Here is a 25,339-nt window from a genome sequence, read left to right on the forward strand (position 1 = left end):
AGAGAGAGACTTGGTCCAGACTTAGGAAGGCTTCTCACCATACACAGTGTTACAGAAACACAAGAGAATTTCCAGTCAAGCTTGCCTTGAACAATGAAGCCTTCTGAGTTGAATGATTCATTTCATGCCTGCTGGGGACAGTGCGTCTAGCCACAGCAGTCCCCATGGAAGACATGATTTGTCCTCCAGTAGCAATTGTTTCTAAGGTGTAATGAGTCACCAGTGGCTATACACTCTCATCCAGAACAATACCCAGGCAAGAGAGACAAAGTGACAATGCCCCATTGATCACTGCAATTACCTCCCTGCCCTCTTCCTAGATTCTGCAAGCTGGCTGTGTCAGCCATGTGCATTGGAAACTATCCATCATTTAAGGCCATATGACTTGAAGTAATATGGAGAAATAAGAGCCCTTCAGATGCTAGGTATGGATTATAGAGGTGTGTAAGGAGGAGAGAAAATTAAGTGAATGTTTATGACAGGTTTCCAAACATAAGTTCACTGATTTTTATTACCTCTGTCCACAGAGTTAAGTTTCAGATTGCTATGCTCTTATCTTCCTTTTATTGAGCAAAGTTGATCAGGATTTCCATGTAAAGACTTGTAGAGCATCTGTGTTTATTGGCCAATGTGTGTTTATATGGTTGGCAAGAAATGAAGAGGGAGGGTTGTTCTTCTAAATATTTGAAGGCGATCTTGAGCTTCAAGTCCTAGAACCTAAAGTATATCATGTTTCCTTGATAAAAGTCATATTCCACATCATTTAAATCAACAAAGCACAGTCCCATGAAGGAAAGCTGATCATCTGGGTTTCACTAGACCTGAACGATGATATAGTCTGTCTGATTCTCTGCTGCCCCAGAACAAAATTAATAAATACACCCATAGTCTCAGTTCCAGATATCCTTCATCTTTCAAAAGGACAAAAGCAAGAGATGATATAGAGCAATGTAACCACTGAAGAGCTGGATCAGTTTCAGGAAAGATCCTTTGAGAAGAATAGGGTGAAAGTCTGTTACAGAGTCAGAAAATGCAATTCATCAATGTCCTGGTCATTATGACATCATAACATCATACTAAGTCATTATGACATAGGAAAAAGAATAAAGCCATATTAAATTGGCATTGTGCTTTACATATATTATCTATGTTTGGGTGACAGAAGAAGTAGATTCTGTATTTAGTTACATCAAAAATGGTTTGGAAATAGGTTAACCTTCCTCTCTACAATCTCTAAACAAGGTCAGATATAACCTATTTCTTTTCAAAACTCTCCTTCAGTTCCATCCACCCTTGGATCTGTCCTCTTACTATTTTTCCCTTTATACAACAGGGTCTCAGAAGAAATGTCAGTACTCCCTGGATTGCCTTTCAGTTCAATAAGTCAGGCCTGATGACATCAGCCTCTGCCCTGATCCCAAAGTTATTTATAAACGATGACCAACAGTGTATTACTAACTGCTCAAATCCAATTTCAGCTTCCCGGCCCCTCATTAACCTTATCTACCTTGGTCTGTGATTCTCTTGACCACTGTTTCTCTCCTGAGTGTACATCACTTGGGCATCCCCCATCCCAGTGCTGTTCTTCCTAGTCTCCTTTGTAAGCCTCCCTATTCCTGCCTGTACCCATAATGCTCTCTTGTCATTCAACCAACATGACACTTTCTACCTTTCATAAAGTCTTGTGGCTCCCCAAACCCAGTGCCTAATGTGGGGATGATGACCTTTCCCAGTAACCTTCTTTTACGGAAAGTTTGGGTTAAATGTTGATGAGAAAGGAAGTCATATGGAACTAGGAGGGAACCGCTGGTGTTGGAACAGCAGAAACCTGGGCATGAGCTCATTTCATAAAGCAGAAGCCAGAGAAGCCGTGTTCATTGGATGGGACAAGTAGCAGACATCTAGTAAAGGAAACGCTACAGACCAGATGGAGGAAGCACAGAAGTAAGTGCTGGCAGTGAAAATGCGATTCCTCCAACTGTTGGAAATGGGAGAGGCTGGAGACGTGTTTGGGTATTGAATGGAACAATGAAGGAGAAAGGTAGGGAGCTGGAGAAGAAAGAAGTTTCGATTGAAAGAATGATGTGGGGGAGACTTGGGGTTCAGAGACAGGTAGAGGAATTCGGTCAGTAGTAAGGGTGTCTAGTCTCCAAACTCGAAGCAAGATGAGGAGGATAGACACTTGTGTGTATGGGAGCTGGGGAGAAGGTAGAACTGTATTTCCTCTAATCCTATCCATTTTCTAGTGAGTTATGCTAAGTGAGATTTGAGGCTAGAGAAGTTACTTTAAAAGCTACCTCGTGGCTGGAGCTGTAACATAGTTGGTATAATTCTCGCCTGGTCCAAAGCCCTAGGCTCAGTCTCCAGCACTGCATAAAACCAGGTACACATAATCCCAGCACTTGGGAGGTATGTCAGGAAAACTGGTAGTTCAAAGTCATTCTGCAATACATGAAGATCCATCTAAGGATCAGGAAAGAGGAGAAAGAATTTACCAAGAAATGGGATAGCATTATGGAACTGCTTATTTTTAGATCTGTAGTCATGAGGTTATCTGGAAAGAGTAGGAATCAGGAAGACAGCATGACACTTTAAGGCACAGAACTGTCTCCTAAGCCTGGCTTCCTCATCTACCGGGAGTGAGAATGTGGTCTGGTCACTTAACCTTTGTGAGCATCATCTCGCTCGCGTGAAAATGGGAGATGTTCTTACCCAGGTCTCAAGGTGAGAGTAAGAATTAGATTAAGGCCAGCTATGTGCGTCTAGCAGGCAATGAATCACAGTGAGAAGACAGTCTGTGCTTGTTGAGCTGGCAAACCACTTTAGAATTGCTGATTAAACCGGTGTAGCATGCAGTAATGCGTTCTTACAAACCTCTGTTGTTCTCACCCTTAGAGTGTACTAGAAGCAAGGAGAAGGGTTACCTGGGTTGTCCTAGGAACATCCAAACATCCATAACCTGCCTGCCTCGGTGACCTCATACCAAACAACTCTAAAGGCCACCGGGAAGCTTTATTGCTATATCCCACGCATTCTCACTACAGACCTTGATTAAATGGCATTGTGAACACCTAGAGAAGGAAGCCATTGAGCTCACGACATTATGGTTGCACAAGTCCCTGGAAGAATATTACAGGAGCCCCACAGAATAAGATCTGATCTGGTCCTCACCTACTCAGGGACACTCACTCATTATAAAATGTCCTAACTAAGGCTACTCAGATCATGATAATTTTACTTGAAAAATTTTAAGTGTATTCATTTAATTTTATGTATACGAGTGTTTGCCTGCCTGCATGTATGTACATGCACCAAGTGCATGCCTGGTATCCAACTATGAGAAGAGGGTATCAAATTCCCTGAAACTTGAATTACAGATAGTTGTAAACCATCACGTGGGTTCTAGGAAGTGAACCTGGATTCTTTGAACAACAAGAGCTCTCAACCTCCGAGCCATCTCTCCAACCCTCATAAATAATTTTTATAAGAATATTTGAACACCTAAGAATGTAGTAGTTCTTTCCCCAAGGATTTAATAATCTAGACTTGCATTCAGACTATTCACATACTATTATTATTAGCATATTAAATATGTTGTAGCATTTTAAAATATAAATATGTGTTTCATAGCTGCATCCTTAATCTTTCAGGGTGTGTTGACAATCTGAAGGAAAAAAATAGAACTTATTTTTGTGAAAGGTTCTTAGGAAAATTTTTTATTAATGGATTCTGGGAAGGTTTATCCATTCATTCATAGGGGGATAGGAAGGCTTATCTATTCATTAGGAGGGGAAAGAACTCTGCACATACTCTATCCATCTACTGATGCTATTTGTGGAAGGGACTACAGAGAGGCACACTATAGTATCTGCTTAAAGACCCTACAGTCCACTCAGAAAGCTAAGTGTAACATGCTTAAGTATTCAGTAGCAATACACACTCAATAATAGTGAAAAGCAACTGTGTGTTTTTATGGCATATGATATAATTATGGGAAGAATGAACGTTGTACGTCCATGACTGACTGGCTGAGTCTTGGAAGGAAGAGACGATGTCTGACATCTGGAGCATTCAGCGAAGGGTCTCTGACGGAAACGGGTTTGAGTGGTGTTTGTATAAACACAGAGGAATGAGTTTAATAATAAAATGATAATAATAATAAAGATGAGTGGAATCTTGAACAAACGAAGTTAAGATGGTGAGGTTCAGGTGGCATTTGAAAAACCAAAGGGGATCCTACTCAGGCAACAAATCCAGGGTCATCTAAGGCTTCTTTGAGTGAAAGTGCTGCCTGCCTTGCAAAATCATGGTTCAGGCGCTACACATGCGCCACATGGAGAAACAACTTGCTGACCCATCACTGCCCCTACATAAGCTTACCTGGATGACAGCACACACATACACTCCACACACCGAGGTAGCGAGAACAACGAGCAAGGCAACATCTGTCTGAGGCTGATTAGCTGGCTATTTCTAGCTAGTGCTGATGAAAACAAACTTCTGGTTACATTAGGTGTCTCTCCCAAACAGAAGGTGTTAGTAAATGTTCTCATTAATGTGGCAAAATGCCTGAGAAAAAACAACTTGAGAAGGAAATATTTATTTTGGCTCACAGTTTGAAGGTCCAGTCCATCCATCGTGTCAGGGAGGTTATGGCGATGGCTGGCATGAGGTAACTACTTACTTCGCATCCACAACTTGGAAGAAGGGAGTAGAAAATGCTCACACTCAGTTTGCTTTCTTCTTTATATTAAGTCCACAATCTAAGCCCATGGGATTGTGTCAATCACAAAATAGGTCTCCTTTAATTAACCAAGTCTAACCATATATGTGTTTCCCAGCCTGCCCACTTTCATCAAGTTCGCCATATCCACCAGGACACCCACCATTCTACAGACTGAGGTTCCGTCTCAACACCAGCAAAAAGCCTGCTTTCAATAATAGATCACGCCTTTCGAGTATCCTGTGTCCCCTATACTGTTCTTTCTGTCCACCAGACTGTATGGTTTTTTTTCAGATACTCACTGAGCCCTAATAACACTAAAGCAAAGACCTGCACCTCCTCCCTGCACCCAGGACCACTGCTTGACTCCTTGGCAATAAAACTCGGTTTCTCCAGAATGAACCAAGAGTGCAAATGAAGACACAGTTGCTCTATGGTCACTTTCATGTGCCAGACATTGTGGAAATGCTTCTGAATTCAGTCATGGTAGTGACAATAGCAAAAATCTTATCTTACCTCTAACCCATGTACAGTATACTGTTCAATGTACTTTACATATATTAGCTATTTGAATTATTTTAGCATAATATACCTGGTCCATCTTCTCAAAACTTTACCGTCTACTAGAGAAAAATAGACAAAGCAAGTGAGTCCTTCGGCTCTGTAACCAGTTGCAACTATAATTGGGGGACTCGAGCTAAGTTCCACCACAGAAGTTAGATGCACATGAAGTCTTTTTTAACTAGACATGCAAAACAGTGGCTTTCAGTGTGGCCTCTTCATACAGATATACCACTTTGCCCTTGACAGATTGGAAAGAGGTACAGGCTGGCAAGCTAAGCCACAGGGCAGCTTTTCTAACAAGTGGAAATACCTACAATTAGCATGGAGCTGCCAAACGAAGGTGGGGGTGGTGACACCTAGAGGAGAGCCAGTAGATGGGTTCAGTCAGGGTGAGGGAGCAGAAGTAAAAGTAAAATCATCCTGAGTTAGGCTCTGCCCTTATCACCCCCTGCCTGTGTAACAGAGAATGAACATGACCTGCTGCATACCACCCTGAACATGCGTGATCTGGAAAGCCAAGCAGGGTTTGCTAGTCCAGCCTGGTTAGGACTTGGATGGAGACCGGCAGTGTTTGTCTCCATCCCTCTGTGTCCCTGCTTCCTTCTCCTGCATCCCCTCAGTTCCTGTTAGTTTTCAGGGTTTGGAGAGAGGATGCCAGGGGCTTCTCTTCTTTTGTCACCAGGAGTGCTGGGTGTCAGCTGACTGACTGGCTAATCATGAGCTGCAGTTGTAGGTGATTATCTGTGCGGTCTGACAAGGCCTAGAGTCCAGGGATGATAATTACACTAGTGTCAGTGGGGACTTTTGGTGTCAGGGATCCTGTTAGGAAGCATTTTATTGATACTAAGAAGACCGCTCTGCAGTGCAGAGAAAACAGTTTCCGCTAAAAGCTGTAATCAGCACTTCAGTCTTTCAACAACAGTCTAGAGTGGAAGCCTAGATGGCCCCGGTGCCTCCTATCGCCCCACAAACAAGACAACCCTAAGTAAGGTCTTTGTTGTGTCCGTGTTCCCGGAAGCCTCTTGGAAAAGAGAAGGCTGAGGGGGGTTGGCAAGAGGTGAATGAATGGCCACGGCTGGCTAATTATCTGATTCACAACCTCAGGCTCTTCCAGAGTTGATTCACAAAGTCACAAGAGCAACCAGTGGCAAGGACCTTCAGAAAGTGACAGAGCAGAGCACATTAAAAAAAAGTATTAATTCTGAGCTAAAGCATATATCAATTTTAAGCAGAAAGACCAGCGTACAGATAAAACATAAACATAGTTTGGGGCGTCTTCTTCCCATTCCCCAGCTTCACCTTACAGAAGCAATACCTCAGAAATGTCTCTCCAAAACGTCTCTACCTCGTTCTTCTGGCGGCTTCTTCATATGGCTTTCCCCGAGCTCTTGACTTACCAACTTCTGGTGGTATTGACTCCTCTCCTGGTCTGAGAAATAAGGGCTTCTACCAATCTCTTCCCTCCCAGCTGCCTCCATTCACAGTCTAGTTGTGGGATGAATCTCAGCGCATAAACACAGAGGCCGCAAGTACAGCGCTACCATAAAATTCTACTGCCAGCACTGTCCACGTCTCCTGTCTTCACAGCCTAACACTCAAGACCGGAGCAACACCCATCCTCTGCAATGGCAAAGTCCTCATTGTCTAGAGTTTCCCTGCCTCTGTGCTACTCATGAATTGGGGTGGGGGGGGCTCGTCAAGAGAAAACACTCTCTGCTTGCTGAAACCAGGCATTGGCAAAGATGGCAATCTGTCGCCACGTTTTGGTTGTCTGGTCTAGGACCGCGGAAATCACCTTAAAACGTGCCATTTATTTGTTTTAAACTTTTGACTGTTCCATTTTCTAGTTTGTTTTCCTTCTCTTTCGCTTTTTGCCGTTCTTTCATCCGCAGGGTTCCTATAGGCTCCACCATACTATATTTCTGGTTGCACTTTCGTATGGAGACCCTCGTAGGAGGCTGGACTTCTCTGAGCCTGCCCATGAGTGTAAATTCTGAAACTCTTCCTGGCATTGCTCTCTTTGATCGATTTTAGCATTTTGTGTGTGTGTGTGTGTGTTTTTCCTTGTTTTGCTTTTGTTTTGTTTTGTTCGGTGCTGTTGGAGCACACATTCAAGCAGCTTTATAAAAGGGGAGGCGAGGATCGGCCAAGAAATGCACAAGAATTGAAGTCCTTGCGAATTTAAGTTCGCGAAGTTCTTCTCCCATGGTGGGTGCTGTGGTTCAGTGTGTGATCCCAGGCTGAATCCGAGCTGTCTTGGCTGGACTCGATGCGATGGATGGAAAATAAAACAGCTCTGGATCCTTTACTCATGGCCACTCCTTCTCTGGAAGTGTCGGGATTTTCTTTTTTTAATCTCCATGTTCTTGTGTGTCAGTAGAATGTCCACAAGCAGATGCCTCTTTCTTCTTGCTTTGCTTTTCTTCTTACGTGCTTTAAGTATGAAGATGTAATTTTGAAAAATTCTCTTCTGTGGCTTCTTTGACCATCTGTCCTCTACCCCCTTTTTATGAGCTTTCTTTCCATTTTTTTTTTTGAGGTATTAGATTTCTTTAATCCCTCCCTTTAGCTTGCATTTGCCATCTTTTAAAAATATATTTATTTTTTAGCTCTGTGTGTGTGTGTGTGTGTGTCTTTGCGTGACAATACCGTGTGTGGTTGCCAGTGGCATGAATCTACAAAGGATGTTGGATCCCCGGGAGCTAGAGTTAAAAATCACTGTGAGCTTTGTAATGTGGGTTCAGGGGACTAAGCTTGTATCCTGTGGAAGAGCAGCAAAGGGAGATTATGGTATCCCCTTCCCTCCTTCCTCCCTCCCTCCCTTCCTTCTGTCCTCCCTCCCTCCCTTCCTTCTGTCCTCCCTCCCTCCCTTCCTTCTGTCCTCCCTCCCTCCCTTCCTTCTGTCCTCCCTCCCTCCCTTCCTTCTGTCCTCCCTCCCTCCCTTCCTTCTGTCCTCCCTCCCTCCCTTCCTTCTGTCCTCCCTCCCTCCCTTCCTTCTGTCCTCCCTCCCTCCCTTCCTTCTGTCCTCCCTCCCTCCCTTCCTTCTGTCCTCCCTCCCTTCCTTCTGTACTCCCTCCCTTCCTTCTGTCCTCCCTCCCTCCCTTCCTTCTGTCCTCCCTCCCTCCCTTCCTTCTGTACTCCCTCCCTTCCTTCTGTACTCCCTCCCTTCCTTCTGTCCTCCCTCCCTTTCTTCTGTCCTCCCTCCCTCCCTCCCTACTGACCCACCTCCTCAGCTCCTGGCTATTTAGTTTCATTTTCATCTTATCTCTTAGGACTTTGCTTATAATCACTTAATTGAATAGTACAAAGTCACTAAGAGAACCAGAAATTTAACAGTGGCCACAAACCCGAGAGCTTATGATTTCCACAAAGGAGTATGGAGAGACCATCCTGGGCTCCCCTAGAGCCACATCAACCCATGTAGCAGCTGCCAGCTGCGCGTACTGAAAATTCAATCCCTTCATCACATTTGCCACATTTCCAAGTATTTGATAGTCAGCTTCATGTGGCATGTGACCAGTTGGCTGACCAGTGACTTCCTGGGCAACATAAAATGGAATGTAACTTGCCCAGTGTGCGGGTGTATACCTATAGTGCTGGGACTGAAAAGGCTGGGTTAGAACATGTCCACTTCAAGGCCGACCTGGGCAATTAGGCAAGACCGTATACAAAGGTGTAGGGTGGGGAGGCAAGACAGAGAAGAAAAGAGAGAAGGAGAAGAAGGAAAGAACAAGGGGGAGAGAAGAGGAAGGGAGGGAGGGAGGGAAAGGAATGGAATGAAAGGAGGGAGGGAAGGGGAGGGGAGGGAAGGGAGGAACAAAAAGAGGGGAGGGAGGGAGGCAGGGAAGAAGGAAGGGAGGAAGGGGGAGGGAGGGAGGGAGGAAGGGAAGGAGGGAGAGAGGGACGGGAAGGAGGGAAGGGAGGAACAAAAGAAGGAAGAAGGAAGGGATGGAGGGAGGGAGGGAGGGAGGAAGAAAGGGAGAGAGGGAGGGGAAGGAGGGAAGGGAGGAACAAAAGAAGGAAGAAGGAAGGGATGGAGGGAGGGAGGGAGGGAGGGAGGAAGAAAGGGAGAGAGGGAGGGAGGAAAGAATGAAGGAAGGAGGAAGGGAGGGAGGTAAGGAGGAAGGATGGGAAGAAGGGAGGAAGGGAAGGAGAGAGGGGGAGGGAGGGAAGGGAGGAACAAAAGAAGAAAGAAAGGAAGGGAAGGAAACAAGGAGGAAGGAAGGGGAGGCAAGGAGGGAGGGAAAGAGGGAGGGAGGGATGGAGGGGGAGACCATAATCCCCAGTCTCACTAGGCTCTCTATTTCCTGTTCCTTTCTCTGGACACACTCTTCTTTTTTCCTGTTGTGAGCCATGCAGTACTGCAATAAAGTACTCTGTGCTTATTGTTAAATTCTTGACAATTTCTAGAGCTAGTTGTTTCTGTTACACTTTGCTTCTGACTTGGTTTTGGTCAGTCACGCTGCATTCTCCCGCAATGAGGGGGTTTCTGAGCCATTGAAAAAGCAACCTTGAGTCTCTATTTGTTTGTTTGTTTGTTTGTTTGTTTGTTTGTTTGTTTGTTTTTTCCGGAGCTGGGGACCGAACCCAGGGCCTTACGCTTCCTAGGCAAGCGCTCTAACCACTGAGCTAAATCCCCAACCCTGAGTCTCTATTTGTAAGCACAGGTTTGACTTCCAGGTTTCATGCTGCAGAAAGCTACATGTCCACGTAATAACCAGGGCACCCCAGATCCCACCTCATTGGCTGCCCTGGATTGCCCTGCCCAGGAGGACCTCATAAAGAGTTTGAGAAAATAAGCTTCTTTTTCACTTTGACAAGAAAATATAGTTGTCTAACGTGTGTGTGTGTGTGTGTGTGTGTGTGTGTGTGTGTTTCAAGAGAGATTAGCAGTTAGAGACAAGCAGAAAGGCAACGACTAGAATCACAGACTTTGACATTTATCTCCATCTTGGTTCCACTTCCCAACTTCTTCCTCCGTCCTGTTCATCTTCTCAAACTGAAACCCCAGATGCTCAAACCCAGATGCTTGCAAACACCTCAGTTCTGGGTGGTGTCTGCCCTGCTGTTCCGGCCAGCATTTCCCTTTTCTTCCAGACTGGAAATGTGGTCAGATCTCTCACACCCATGTTGTCTTTCTATAGTTGCCTTGACTGCTGGAAGATCCTGACATGCTTTTTCCAGCTTCTCTCCAAACCTGCAGAGAAAACAAGTGGATAAACCATTGTGTTCAGTACCCACCTTGAAATAGAGGCTGGGCCTTTAAATTCTACTCAGAAAAGGGGAAAATGACTGCTCATGGGAAGCAGTAGTAATGTGTTCAAGCCCAGGCTCCTCAAGGGTCCAAATGTTATTTTTTCTCAAACAGAAGTAGCCACAGTGTGATGGTTAAGACATAGATTCCACCAGGATTCAAACCCCAGCCCAGCCTTTATAAGCGTCTTATCTTGAGTCAGGTATTCCATATCTCTTTGCCTCAGCTTGTGTGTATATGAAACAGATATGATACAAACTGTACACTTTTCCTTCACCCACTGGGCTGAAGTGGGCTTTATATGAGTCCATCTCCATAAAGCCTAGGAGACATCACTTAAGAGCAATCCTCGAGCACTGCTCGCTGTTCACCACTGTTGTGGGATGCACAAGAAGGGAGGCAGGGGTGCGGTCCCGAGGTCTTTAAGCGTCTTCTTAGATAGTTTTCTATCATTTCTTGCTTTGTGGTCCTAAAGGAGGTAGTGGTATAGATTCATTCAGAAAAAAAGATGAGAGAACCGCTGTAATCATGGTTGTAGACAAGCAACACGGTTTCTGTAGCAACCCCCCCCCCGCCCCCTACATCAATGGAAAGTTCCAAGACCAGCTTTGCTGTGGCCTGAACAAACACAAGAAGCTTCTGTGAAAGCACAGTGGGAAGATTTGCCGGAGGCCGGGGGCGGTTCTTGTGTGATGACAAGGCGAGCACTGAGTACTGCCGTGAGACCATGGGCTCAGGCACAGGGTAGCAGAACATCACATACTTAGAGCTATGCAAAACTGAAAATGATAAAAAAAAAAAACATATAACAATCTGTGACTCTGGACAAATTTTGAGTGGTAGCTTTAGCTGTGAATCCCATTTGAAATGCCATTCCTCACCTAAAATTTTTTTTCACATTTTAATCTACCTTCCACACTATGAGCGTCTGTCTCACGTACTGTAGTTTTCTTGACCCTTGTTCACGGCCTTTTGAAGTGGATCTTCATAACTCTGTGAGCTCAAAGAAGACATGCCCATCACAAACCTACATCTGGGTATCATCTTTTTGTTTCCCATGTAGATGATGATGATGATGATGATGATGATGATGATGATGGTGGAGGTGGTGGTGGTGGTGGTGGTGGTGGAGGTGGTGGTGGTGGTGGTGGTGGTGGTGGTGGTGGTGGTGGTGATGGTGGTGGTGGTGGTGATGATGGTGATGATGGTGATGGTGATGGTGATGGTGGTGGTGATGATGATGGTGATGATCATGATGGTGGTGGTGGTGGTAGTGGTGATGGTGATGGTGATGATCATGATGGTGGTGGTGGTGGTAGTGGTGATGGTGATGATTACACTCTAAGCACCTCCACTACTCTTTTTACCCCTACACCACTTGCCTCCCTCGACTCACTCTTCAAAAATGACATCATCCATTCCCAGTGTTCTGCTTAGCTTAACCTCTCAATCAACTACTGTATGTATAGAATTTGCCATTACTTTTTATAAGTCTTCCTCTGTCTCCCCATTTCAGCTTTCTAACCAAGGCAATCTCCTCTGCCAGTGTACCTTCCCTTGAACCCCCTCCTTTCCTCACCTGGCTGCATTCCCCTCCACCCCTGCTTCCCGAGGCGCTTCCCTTCCCCTCCTTCGGAAGCCTCCTGAGAGGCCCACATTTCACCTCCTCCTCCCTCCAGCCCCAACAGGAGTTGCAGTTCAGCTTCTTTGCTTCCCACCAACATTTTCTGTTGCCATGGAAACTGAGCGGCAGTGCTGGAAGGAGGGGGAGTCTTGGAGTGCAGTCACTGCTGGTCTGGGTGTAGGAGGAGATGGTAGGCAGCTGGGGTAGGGGGAGAAGAAGGAGAGAAGAACCTAGAAAACTCAAGAACAGATACCAACAGATAATGCTGGGGGAAAGGGCTCTCTCTCTCTCTCTCTCTCTCTCTCTCTCTCTCTCTCTCCATCCCCCCCGTGTGTGTGTGTGTGTGTGTGTGTGTGTGTGTGTGTGTGTGTGTGTGTGTCTTCACCTCTCTTTCCTTCTGTCTATCTGCCTCTCAACTCCGGAGAGATGGAGAGAGCAGCCCAGAGCAGCTGCAGCTCTCGGGTGGCTGAACAGAAGGAGGCTGAGTGGGCGGCCCCTGTGGTGATGGAGCCTGGTTCCCAGGCTGCTCGTAATCTGTCCTTAATTCGCCACTGAGGAAGTTAACTTTATGTAGCTAAGAAAAAGGAAGGACTCAAGGGAGCCATCATCACAGAAAATAAATATGTTCCATTACAAATGAAGTAACAGGATAATTTACAGTCTCCAAAGATGAGGAGACAGCGAGACAGGGCCTGCTTCTAATAAAAGTTTAAAAGCTAAAAGGCTATGGTTAAAAAGCTCCCCAGCTATGAGGGTTGTGTGGGAAACAAAAAGGTATGAAGAAGGGCAGAGGAGTTGGTTCAGCTCAACAAACTAGGAGCCTCAGACTGTCACATGCTAGCCAAGAGAAAGACTTGAGTGTCTGCTCTTACAGGCATCGTAGAGCCACAGGGAGAAGGTGGCTGAAAACCAGAACCCAATTATTAACAGTCACAACTAGCAGGAAAAAAATTAACTCAGCGAGAAGTTAAAAAAGCTCAACTCCAGGGACCCACAGAATCCCACACATTATAACCAACCATTCCAGACATGAGCTTGTTGACCGTTTATTCTGTGGTAGAGATGGTACTACCCCAGATGGTCAAGAGTACTGTGAAAGCGAAGATGACGAATGGTGAATGGCCATTGGTATTTTGCATAAATCCTAGGCAGATGGGAGAGACAGACCCATGGACAAACATCACTAAGGACAGAATTAAGTTTTATCAGCACAGGAGTACTTCCAAGGCAGGAAGCGGTATTCCGAAGGTCTGGCTTTACAAGCTGCAGGAATAAAGGACTGTCTCACAGATGCAGTCTCTAACCAGGCACTTATGTGTGTATGCAAAGTGTTCCCGCAGACATGAAGACCATGGTAGAACATTCAGGAGATAGACCCTCTACCTCAGACTCTATGTGTGACAGAAATGGGAGGGGCTCAGGAAGTAAAGTTAGAAAGATAATTTTGGACTAGCATCTCAAGTGTTCTCTTACAAGGTCTGGATAATTCTATATAAAATGCTGGGAGTAGCGGAGCAGCCTGAGAAGATTTTTCACACTAATATTCTGGCTTTGGGGGATGGGTGGAAGTGGGGGCCTGAGAACAGGAGGTGCTTTTGGTAATAGAGAAGCTTGCTAGCCATGGGGATGGACTAGAGGAGGAAATCAAGATCATGGCACAGAGATGGGTAAAAACATGTGGCTATTTGTCTGTGAGGGTAAGATAAAGGGAAGTATTAAGGATGGGTAAGACTTAACAGCCTAAGCAAGTAAAAATTCCTTTTTACAGAAATATGCACGATACCACCTACTCTGGATCCGCATGCTATTTCTTCAAGAGCTACAGAGGGGGAAAAAAATCAATTAAATCTTACTCTACCAGCCTCCCTTCCAAATGGTTCCTAAATATAAAATGTATCATATTCCGTGTTTCATAAAGCGAAATCATATGTCAAGATAAAAGTACAGCAGGTCACTAGACATTATTTTTATAGTTACCAAGCACGTGACAAGCATCCGTATCAGCTTAAAGCCACCCTGCTATAGCAACTGGCAGAGCACATAAGAAGTGGACACTGAAGTTCCAAAATCAAGGATACGGGAAGACCATAACCCTTCTCAAACTCACCGTGAATAAAATTTCAGAGTCAATAAGGAATCTGCCCCTTACTTGTGGCCTATTCACAAAATGAATCTGGAAATAAAGGCTAGATGAGCTGTCAGCCTGTTATTCTTGATCAATGGTAATTTTAACAGTTTCTCATCTTTTTCATTTTTGATGTAGTCGTCCTTTAAAACTCTCAGTGTAATGCAAGGCAGGTTTTCTTTGCTAGGAGATAAACATCCAGGGAAGTATCAAATATCTGAAAGTAGTCTCTTCCCTCAGGAACCAGGTAGTGCCCATCTCCCTACCCCACTGTCGTTCGCATATGAGCATTGACATCCTATATTCTGAGTCATTCACAGGTCTTTACTCTGGTTGGTCAGTCCTGGGAGAATGACAGCAAGGTAGAGGATAGGCACAGGAGTATCTTCGAGCTTCTCCACCCTCTCTTGGATCTGAGTGTAATTCCAACATTCCACCACTGGGTCGCTGCCTCTGGACCCAAGCCTTGGCCTACTCCTAAGATCAAGCCAAACCTGATAAGGTGTGTGTCCACAGATGCTCATCAAATAGTTCCTGCAACTCACCAGTCCTGCTGTGCTGTCCCAGTTCTGTTTAGTTGACAGGTGCTGCGTCCTTCCTAAACCTCGGTCTCACCCTACCCTCCACAATGCATAACACATACAACGTGTTACTTTTTAAAACATTTTATTGAAAATTTTTTCTTCAAACAATGGATTTTGATCACGTTTTCCCCTTCCCCCAAGTCCTTGTAGACCCTTCCTCTCTATTTCCTTCCTCTCTACCCACCCAACTTTATATTCGAAAACCAGACAAAAACAAATAAAACCAAACAAAAACCAAAATAAACAAGACCAGTCAATTTTAAATGCCCAAGCAAAGCAAAATAAGACAAAATGTTCAAAAATACCGTCCATTGAGTTGGTTTTGTGTTGACCAATTACTCTTAGGCATTGGACCAACTTCGAGGTGTGGTTGCTATAACCAGTGAGAGTCCATTGGAGAAAACTGATTTTTCCTTTGCCTATGATTACCAATTGCACATAGCTTCTTGTTTAGGGGCGGGAACCTGTGTCTACCTCTCTGCATCCTCGGACTCCTTCTGGTTTCAACTTGTGCATTTGCTGATGCTGATGATGCTGTCTCTGTGAGTTCATGTAACACCTGACTTTTTAGCCTAAGTTTCAACCAATGGCTTGCTTTGGGCTAGATGACTATGACCTGATGCCTATTGTCAGACTTAGGATCTTCTGACTGCAGAATTGAGGACAGCCTGACCCAGGGCACCTAGGCTGTGTAGGAGGGAACATGAATCCTATGCACCCTGGAGCACTTCTTTATCTTGGAGGGATGCTTCCTGTTAAAGTAGCTGCTTTAACTGTGCCCTGCTTTTGCTCTATGCCTCTTGAGCATTGAGTTACCTCAGAGCATAGCACCTTTCATCACTGTGGCGTTTCTATCTGTTCCTCCACACTTGTTCCATCCCAGTAGGAGGGAGGCCCACTTTCCTGGCCCTAAAATGGTCCCATCTGTCTCATCCTGCTGCAGCAGCTGATCGTGCCCAGAAGAATTGGACATGGAGTGTTCTGCTCTTTAGCTCTCTCCACGCTCCGAGTCAGAGTGGCCCCGTTCCCTGGGATAGTCTATTTCCGATGTTTCAGTAACCTCTCCTTGAACCTATCGAGACTTGCTACTACCAAATTCTACTTCTCTCGGGTCTCGGAACCTTTCTAGTCTCCCTGGATTCTGTCTCTATACTCGGTTTCCCTCCACAGTGACAGGATTGGATTACTTCCACCCAACAGACTGGAAAATTTCTCATAATGCCAGACCATAGGCTGGTATTGAATAGCTGAGAACCAGGTCAGAAAATCAAGTGCTGAGGATTTATTTCAACTGATTTGAGAGGAATGCGCAGATGAGCAAGCCAGTTCCTCTTTACTGACTGGAATTCCTGGAGCCATTCAAACAGGTTCAGATCAGCTGTCAGTGTGGCTAAGGTTTCCACCTCAATTCTACATGGGCATAACGGCATCCCAACAGGAAGTAATGAGAGCTCAGATGAAAGCTTCCTTGCGCACTGCCTGGAAGTCTGACTCAGAGTCTTGGGCAACTCATTCACGGTCCTGTGTCCTAATTTCACCAACCGTGAAGCCCAGACAGTAAGTCTTTCTATGGCCGGATACATGCTATTTATAGAATATTAGACTTTGAAGAAGGCATTTTTGCAATCATTGCAGTACGTAGATTCTAATTAGTCCCAAAAGACATGGAACAATTATGTACATCTGATAGATGAATAAACTGATACAGAGAAGTTAAGTGACTCGCCCAAGGTCATTCAGCCAGCCCGTTGAAGGACTGAGAATTTCTATATAAATGCTGCTCATTTTCAGTTTACAATGTACAGTTCACTCAGAGAATCTTTTATGGTACATTTTTACAATGCCTTTTCAAATAAGGTGTGTTCATCCCTATCTCAGCAAAAGATGAGTCTGCCTTATAAAAGGAAATATGATCTGTGAGGGGATATAGAAGATTTGGTAAAAGGTAAAGTCCCCTCAGTCCCCCTGGTGAGAGAAACTCAGAATAGACAAGGAGACATCAGGGCAGCCAGCACCCCTGCAAGGCACCCAGCACCCCTGAAAGGCACCCACTGCCATGTCCACAAGGTTTCTAGAGACAAAGGAAGCTGGTCAACCATTTCCAAGATTCCATGGATCTTTGTACAACATGTATTGATTTGGTGTTACCAATGTCACAGAGGGAAAGGATTCCATACCATAAGCAGCCCTTTCTAGGTGATGTCTAGTACTGAAAGGAAACACTAGGGTTTTAGAAGTCTCTACCAGACCAAGCATCCCACACTCTAATTCTAAGGCTTTCCTCCCTGGCAACAGAGAGCTAGTTGGATTCTCCTTTCTTAAAAACTGAGAAATGATGACAGTCTATCTGGATCATTGTAACCATCTCAGAATGTGGAAATCCTGGGATCACGGGTGACAGGTTTTTTAAAAAAAGAATTGGGCAAGAGAGAAAAGTCCCTGACAATGGGATGGTGTGAGATTCCCCAAGAGAGTCCAGTTGCCTTTACACCTCATTGAGCATCTCCTCCAAGCGTCCCCACCTTTCCACATCCACCACATTCAGCACCCCAATCTCCATGTGCTAGTTCCCAGGTAAATTATTCAACCTATTGAGGTGAGAGTTTGCCTGTGGGCTTGCTGAGGGAGCTTGGAGAAATATATAGCCTTCAACTAAGAACTGAAATCCTACTTCAAGAAATAACTTCTTACAGCTCATGCCAAGTATATGGGTTCTATGCTCTAAAAAACCCCACAGGTTAGGGCTTCTTTTAATCATATAACTCAGGTTTCCACCATGACTCAAGCCTTGATAAATATTTCTGGGTTTTTTTTCCCCAAAAATGCCAGTTGGACATACTAATACGCAGCCACCTGCCACCCATCCCCTAAGCCTTTAAACAACACAACCAGATTGTTCATCTATGAGAAGGGAATTAGAGCAGTGTGTAGAATAACCTCCTTCTTTTTATAGATAAAGCAATCAGGACAAGAGCATTTAAGTCTTCCCAAAACACCCAGAACTACCCCAGGCTCCTCTTGGAAATAAGTTGCGAGCAATAAATTCTAAAAGCTAAAGAGAACTAGGATAGAGGATCTCAGCCCCCCCCAAAAAAAACTTTATTTTATGTTCTTTCTGCTCTTCCTGGTCTTCTCAGCAACCAAGGGTATGGTGGAAGGATGCCATCGAACTCATAAGATCAACAGCGTCCAGTGTTCCATACTTGAAAGGTTCTTCATGTCTGTAACTTGATTGTTCATGTCACGTGCCCTTAGACAATGCCTCATCTGCCATCTAGGGGCATTTGTTCTCATCCCTCGGGAGCTGGGAGCTCCAGACTGGGAAAGCTTGAAAATGCTACATGACATTGCCTGACTGCTTTCCTGGAAGAGATAACTGAAAAGGAGATGCCTAGACCATCTGTGCTCTCGTCTCCTGAGCTAACCCTTAGGTTAGTCACTGGGTTTCTGTAAGACTCATAAAGCCAGGGGCCACGGTGCACCGTAATTGTATGTTCAGATAAGTTTTCATTGAATTGTTCCAACTACTTTATGGGAATGAGGAAATTAATACCAAGAACTCTGTACCTCCTTCTCCACTTCTTCCTCCTCCTCTTCCACTTCATCTCCGTCTTCTTCCTCCTCCTTCTTTGAAAATTTGCTATGTGGCATCAAAAGGTAATTCTTGTGTTAGTAACATTATACAGAAGTATTTTAGAGTATAGTATGCATAGTATTTTATCTTCACCAGCAGAAATATATAACACTTTTCTAATTCTCAGAAAGCATTGGGTATTTGTAATACTTTCCTTTTGAAATGGAAAGGAAAGGCCTTAGGGCTGTGTGAATAGCTTGCTTAGCCCACAAAGGGTCCTACCCTCAATTCTCAGCAGCACACACATAGAAAGGAAGGAGGGAAGGAAGGAAGGAGGGAAGGAGGAAGGAAGGAAGGAAGGAAGGAAGGAAGGAAGGAAGGAAGGAAGGAAGACACAGGAGAAATGGGTTGGAGAGGAGAGGAGTAGATGTAATTTTAAAATGAGGAAGAAGGAGGGGCAAAGAAGAAGAGGAGAAGGAACAGGAAACCCTAAGAATCAGTGTGTCATAATAAAATGAGCCCTGGGTGTGTTTCTCTGCCATAATTATGATTACATACATTTAATGTCAATTATTTAAGAGAGTTAACTCTTGTTAATAGGAACATGTTTTATTCATTCATCTGTACCTGGTACTTAGTTATTATATATGAGGGACATTATAGGTATTCATTTAACCTTGCTGAACGGATGATTGAAATCTTGTTCAAGCCATGTAATCCCGTTGATTAGGTTAATCAATCTCTCTCTCTCTCTCTCTCTCTCTCTCTCTCTCTCTCTCTCTCTCTCTCTCTCTCTCTCCCCTCCCTCTCCTTCTCCCTCTCCCTCTTCCTCTCTCCCCTATACTATCCATTTTCCTTCTCCATTGATTATCCCCATCAATCACACTTATCACAATAACTTCTAACTTAAATTTTCAAACTTTACCCTATATTGCCTCCAAGTTAGCATCCCATCCTCAACTCCTCATTGTAACAAAATCTCTGCAAAGCTCTACCCGAAATCCTCTTTACTTCATTTAACAGGAGACATTTTCTCCCTATCTCTCTGCCAAGAATGGCCTAAATACAGTCACCGGGATGTCCTCATGGACAAATCCAATTGTCAGCTCTTGGTTCTCATTTTATTTAACTTGAATGATGAATCACTTCCCCCTTGATCTGTTCTCTTCCAGTGTTGTGGTTTCCCTTGTTTTGCTACCTTTCTGGTTATTCCTTGGGCTCCCTTATTGGGGGTTCCTCCTCCAAGAAGATTGAGTATTCCTTCATCATTTGATTGCCCTAAACTTTATTTTACTGGTCTGAATAAGAATGACTCACATAGACTCATGTGCTTGAATGCTTGACTCATAGGGAGTGGCACTATTAGGAGGTGTGACCTTGTTAGAGTAGGTGTGGCCTTGTTGGAGGAAATATGTCACTATTGGGGTGGGCTTTTAGGCCTCATATATGCTTAAGCTATACCCAGTTTGATACATGGTCTCCTTCTGCTGGTTGTGGCTCAAGATGTAAAGCTCTCAGCTCTAGTACCATGCACGTCTGCATGCTGTCATGCTTCTTGCCATGATGATAATGGACTAAACCTCTGAACCCATAAGCCAGCCCCAATGAATTCTTTTCCTTCATAAGAGTTGTTGTGGTCATGGTGTCTCTTCACAGCAATAGAAACTTTAAGACACTTCTCAGTCTTCTTTTACATTCTCATTCTTAGATGTCTTAGTTAGAGTTTTACTGCTGTAAACAGACACACCATGACCAAGGCAAGTTTTATAAGGATAATATTTAATCAGGGCTGGCTTACAGGTTCAGAAGTTCAATCCATTATCATCAAGACAGGAACATGGTGGCATCCAGGCAAGCATAGTGCAGAACATGAGAATTTTATGTCTTCATCTGAAGGCTGCTAGCAGGCTACTAGCTTCTAGGCAGCTAGGAGGAGGGTCTTAAGGCCCGTGCCAACAGTAACACAATTACTCCATCAAGGTCACACCTACTCCATCAAGGTCACACCTCCCAATAGCGCCACTTCCTGGGCCAAGTATATACAAACCGTCACCTTAGGTGATCTCATTCAGTCACACATCCCTATATTCCATATATACCCTAATGACTTTCACAATTGTATCCTTAGTTCAGATCTCCCCCTGAACTCTGGAGTTTGTAAAAGTATTTTATTATATTATTCAATTGCCTTCTGGATATGCCCAGTTAGATGTGTCATAGAAATCTCAACATTAACATATCTAGAACTTCATCCTAAGTTCTATATTTTACACACACATGCACACACACACAAACACACACACACACACACACACACACCAATTGTCTATGCATTTATTTCTCAATCTGATATGTTGCTATCTTCATTTTTCTAGTTCTCAAAAGAAAAGCCCCCGTCATCTTTGAAATCCTTCTTTAATATTCCACATGTATTCCATCAGCAGACTCTACTCTCTCTAAAAATATCCAGACCTTGATGGCTTCCCCATACTTGCCACCTGTACTGAGTGATCATCTATGAATTATTAAAATAGCCTCCTGCCTGGTTCCTCCTCCTTCTTGACCCTAAAGCTTCCTAAAGGCAAAGTGAGTTTTCTGAACTGTAGGAGGGCTCATATTTCCCCTCTACTCAAAACCCTACATTTACTTTCTCACTCCATTAAGAATAAAACCTAAAATCTTTTCAAGGACACCAGAGATCCTACACAAATAGGCTTTGTCTTCCTCTCGGAGTTCATCACATAGCCTTCTTGCTTTGAGAGTACCACTCCAGTCAATCCATCCTTTTTGTCTAGACCCAGTGGGAGCCCTCTCTCCCAGCATACCTGCAGTACAGGTTGAAATACTACTTCACAGGATAAAGCTTTGTTCAGATGTCTCCACATCAACACATTTCTCACATCTTAATACCATGCCTACCAACTTTACCATATATATATATATATATATACACATATATATATATGCAACAAACAACTATATATATATATGCAACAAACAACTATATATATATATATAACATGGTATATATATATACATATATACATATATATATATAGTTGTTTGTTGCTTATTTAGTGGCTAACACCCCTGCCCCCACTACCTCTCACACCAAGTTAAAAGCACCACCAATATTTTTGATTTTGATTTTGATGTTATTTTTGGTTCAGTTGGTATTTTGGGTTTGGCAGGTTTGGCATTTGTTTTCTTTCGATTCAACTTAAGTTTCAGTCTTTGGGGTTTTATAACTTGGTCCCTCACAGATAGAATAATACCTGGACAGCTGGTAGTGTGCAGTGATTATTTTTGAATGAACGAACCAGCCATCTTGGAAGAGGATCCATGAAAAGAATCTTGCTGCTAATATGTGCCTTTGAATCTTCTACCATAGCTCTCTTCATACCATGCTTTAAACAATTGAGCTAGAAGGCTCAGACAAGATAATAATAATTCTCAGTGAAGGATCTGAGACTAGAGAGTGCCAAGGATGCTGAGAGGGATGCTGGTTGTTATGGTAACTCTTCAACTCAGGCAAGTTGGCAGGCAGCATGCACTTATGAAAACATGTTTATGGAGCCTCCTAAACATTTTTCTAAATGGATTATACATACATTTTGTTTGTTGTTTTCTATTAGGAGTTAGCTACCATGCGTGCACAAAAATCTGAGGTACCTCTCAGCATTCCCTAGAAAAGGATTGTACTAGTTCTACTAAGTACATACATACCTAACATTATCCAACTGAAGGGGGAACAGGAGTGTAGGGCATAACTCGCTGATTAAAAATTCCAGAAGATTTCATGTAAAAAACAAGAAAACTGTTCCAGACAGAGTTGCAGCAAACTAGCAAAGTGAATACCTCAACGAAACCATATGCATGCTTCTCAGGGGGTGTTCTCTCATCACCCCTGGATTATGTCCTTCTCTGCAGTCTTCCTTTAACATACTATCAATAAATACTTGGTAGAGATCTCAAATGTGAAACGGGACTACATGTATAACATTCCTGTTCATCGACAGCTCAGAGTTGCCAAGTATTATTTTACTTGCTAGTCATACAATCCCCATGTTTGTCTCAGGCTTAAGAAGATTAACATAGTTTTCCTCAGTGTCACAGAGTAGTAGAAAGGTTACCCAGCCCTCATCCACCTGACTCTAAAGAACATAGTTTTGCTTTGTCACATATTTTTAAAAAACACTATTTGAGAAATCACCCCAGTTAACTATGGAACCTACAGAACCACGGCTCAGAGATTACTAAAATCTTGCTGTTCCAGTGTCAAGAAGGCCAAGGTCAATGCCACCATCCCCACCATGTCAGCTCAGCGGTGACTTCCAGGAAGCAAACCATACTGTAAAACCCATCACCCTTGGGCTTTGCTGCTCAACGTTTGAGCTCACTTCATTTTTTAGCTTCTCCATCGAGGCAATGCCAGGACAACTCTCTTCATTCATTCCTGTGATCCCTAGCAACCCACTCAGTGAGCGGTCACCATCTGCCCGTAGGAAGGTGATACTTAACTCGAAGCTGCCACAATCAGTGGTGTCTCGTGGTACGGAACCTGCTTCCACCAGGTTCTCCAAGTAAATAAACTGGGTCATGCCATACGCCAGTGTTTTGCTCACAACCTGGCAATTTCCTCTTTTACCACCATACAAACAGAAAGGAAAGATCTTTATAGAAACAAACACTCCACGGGAGAGCCTTGACACATATAGACACGTAATGTTGAAACGCTCCAGGCCCCTCATGCTCCTTATTTTTATTCCATATTAACCTACCAACCAGACTCTTCCAAAACAGTCCCTCTGTTCTTATATCTATCCTCTACGCTCCCCTGGAGTCATTTTATAAGGCAGAATTATAATCCCGTCAGTCCCGTAACTCAAACCTATATTATTCAATATGTACTACTATTGTTTTAAAGTCTAAACTCCGGAGTTGCATTTAAGGCCATCTGCAGTGGAGAGGTTTTCACTGTTGCTCCTACAAGATTTCTTGAAATCCCATTGCTGTCGTAATTCCTTAAACATGCCCCATCCTTCATCCCTCTTTCTCACCCTCTTTCTCTCCCCCAGGTCCCAACCCAGTAGCAACTGAATTCTTCCCTCTCACAGTCACCCATGTCACCATCACTGAGTCTGTGACTCCACCCTTGATCTCTCTCCTACATATCAGGCCCGTTATTCCACAAGGAGAAGCCACAGACACCTTAACCCAGAGTCCTCCTCAGATCTGCTCTCCAGTGTAGAGCTTTGCTGGTACCCTAGTCATCTGAGCCAGAAATCTGAATGGCAGCTGTGTCTCCCCCTAACCCCCTCCTGATGGCATCTTCACACCCTGCTTCTGATTGTCTGTGACTTGATAAAATTCTTTTCCTCTCAGCAAGGATTTAAGCAAGACCCAGGGAATGTGGTGCTTTTGTCATTGAATCTCTGGGTTTAAAATCAATGCCTTCGCATGTAACAAATCATTATGTTTTTCTGACAAAGAAAGGTATATTACTTAGCTGTTGACTATAGTCACTGATTTAAAAAAGCAGTAGATTCGAACTATACAGATGAATGGGATTATGCAAGAATGTGTGGGTCTATGTTTCAGGAAATCAGAGGAGAGGAGAACAAGCCCTTCAAGGCTGACTTGAATTCCTGTCCCTGCACAAGTGCCAATTCCAACTTGTAAGTAGGTAGGGCTAACAAAGGCTGTGATTTTGCATAAGTTTCAGTGGGTGATGCCTAACCTTGAAAGGCTCTTGGGTAGGTTTAGCTTTACCAACAGCAACAGAACAAAGGAATAAGAATATGAGAGGCTTAAGAGGCTCGGCTGTGTGATGATCATATCAGGGTTTGGGTTTTTACATTTCCTATGACAAGTGTAATAAGTTAGCACATACTAACTGACTGTAGAAAGAAAGGGAGAGAGAGAGAGAGAGAGAGAGAGAGAGAGAGAGAGAGAGAGAGAGAAACAAAGAAGCAGATCAGTTGTAGAGTGTGCCTTCCAAGCATGGGGCTCTGAATTCAATCCTCAGTACAAACATACCGCACTGTCCCCTTATTCTCTCAAGATTCTGGAGGCCAGAAGTCTGAAGTCACCATTGGTGGACCAATAATAAAGATGCTGGCAGTGTATCACTCCCTGAGGACACTTTAAGAAAACTCGGGCCCTGCCCTCCACTAGCATCTGATAGCTGATGGGCAAACCTTGTCTTGGGATCATTTTCACTCTCCTCTCTGTCTCTACAATCACATTGCCTCCTCCACTGTCTGTCAAATCTCCCTTTGCCTGTTTTATCAGATCCAAGGGTCTGTATTTTGGGCCCATATAGATAATCCAGGATAATCTTCCCTATCCCCTTATTCAAATAACCCTTATTTCGAATGTATCTGCAAAGATCTCTTCTCTAAGTAAACTAGTATTTGTAAATTCCGTGGGTCAGGACCCAGTATCTTTGGAACATTGGTCAGCTTGCCTCAGACACTCAAGCTCTGCCCAGGAACTGGCATGAAGTGGATATTGGTTGCTGCTACTGTTTTGTGGCCATTCATTTTGTTACCCTAAAACCAAAAGTTTTACCTAATACCTCTACACGTACGTTAGAGGATTGTGGTGATTTAAATAGAAATGGTCCCTTAGACTCATGTGTTCAAATGCTAGGTCAATAGGGAGTGGCACTATTAGGTATGACATTGTTGGAGGAAGTGTGTCACTGTAGGGGTTGATTTTAAGGTCTCATATGCTCAGGCTACTCCCAGTGTGACAGTCTCACCGTGCTGCCTGTGGATCAAGATGCAGAACCCTTAGGTCCTTCTCCAACCCTTGTCTACCTATAAGCTGCCATGTTTCCCTGCTACGATAAAACCTCTGAAACTGTAAACCAGCCCCAATTAAATG

General features: G+C 43.9%; 1 protein-coding gene and 1 long non-coding RNA gene across 13 annotated transcripts in view; both read left to right on the plus strand.

Annotated features, from left to right (window-relative positions):
- The window catches only part of Anks1b (ankyrin repeat and sterile alpha motif domain containing 1B), a 1,165,946-nt gene that overhangs the window by 768,407 nt on the left and 372,200 nt on the right, over positions 1 to 25,339 (plus strand). The gene's annotated exons all lie outside the window — the stretch shown is intronic.
- LOC120093795 (uncharacterized) lies at positions 1,112 to 14,366 on the plus strand. Its single transcript, XR_015625220.1, has 3 exons — positions 1,112 to 1,242; positions 1,334 to 1,944; positions 13,934 to 14,366. It is a non-coding gene; the product is annotated as an uncharacterized LOC120093795 (long non-coding RNA).

Source organism: Rattus norvegicus, chromosome 7 (assembly GCF_021556685.1).
Source record: "Rattus norvegicus strain SHRSP/BbbUtx chromosome 7, alternate assembly SHRSP_T2T, whole genome shotgun sequence".
Taxonomy (NCBI): domain Eukaryota; kingdom Metazoa; phylum Chordata; class Mammalia; order Rodentia; family Muridae; genus Rattus; species Rattus norvegicus.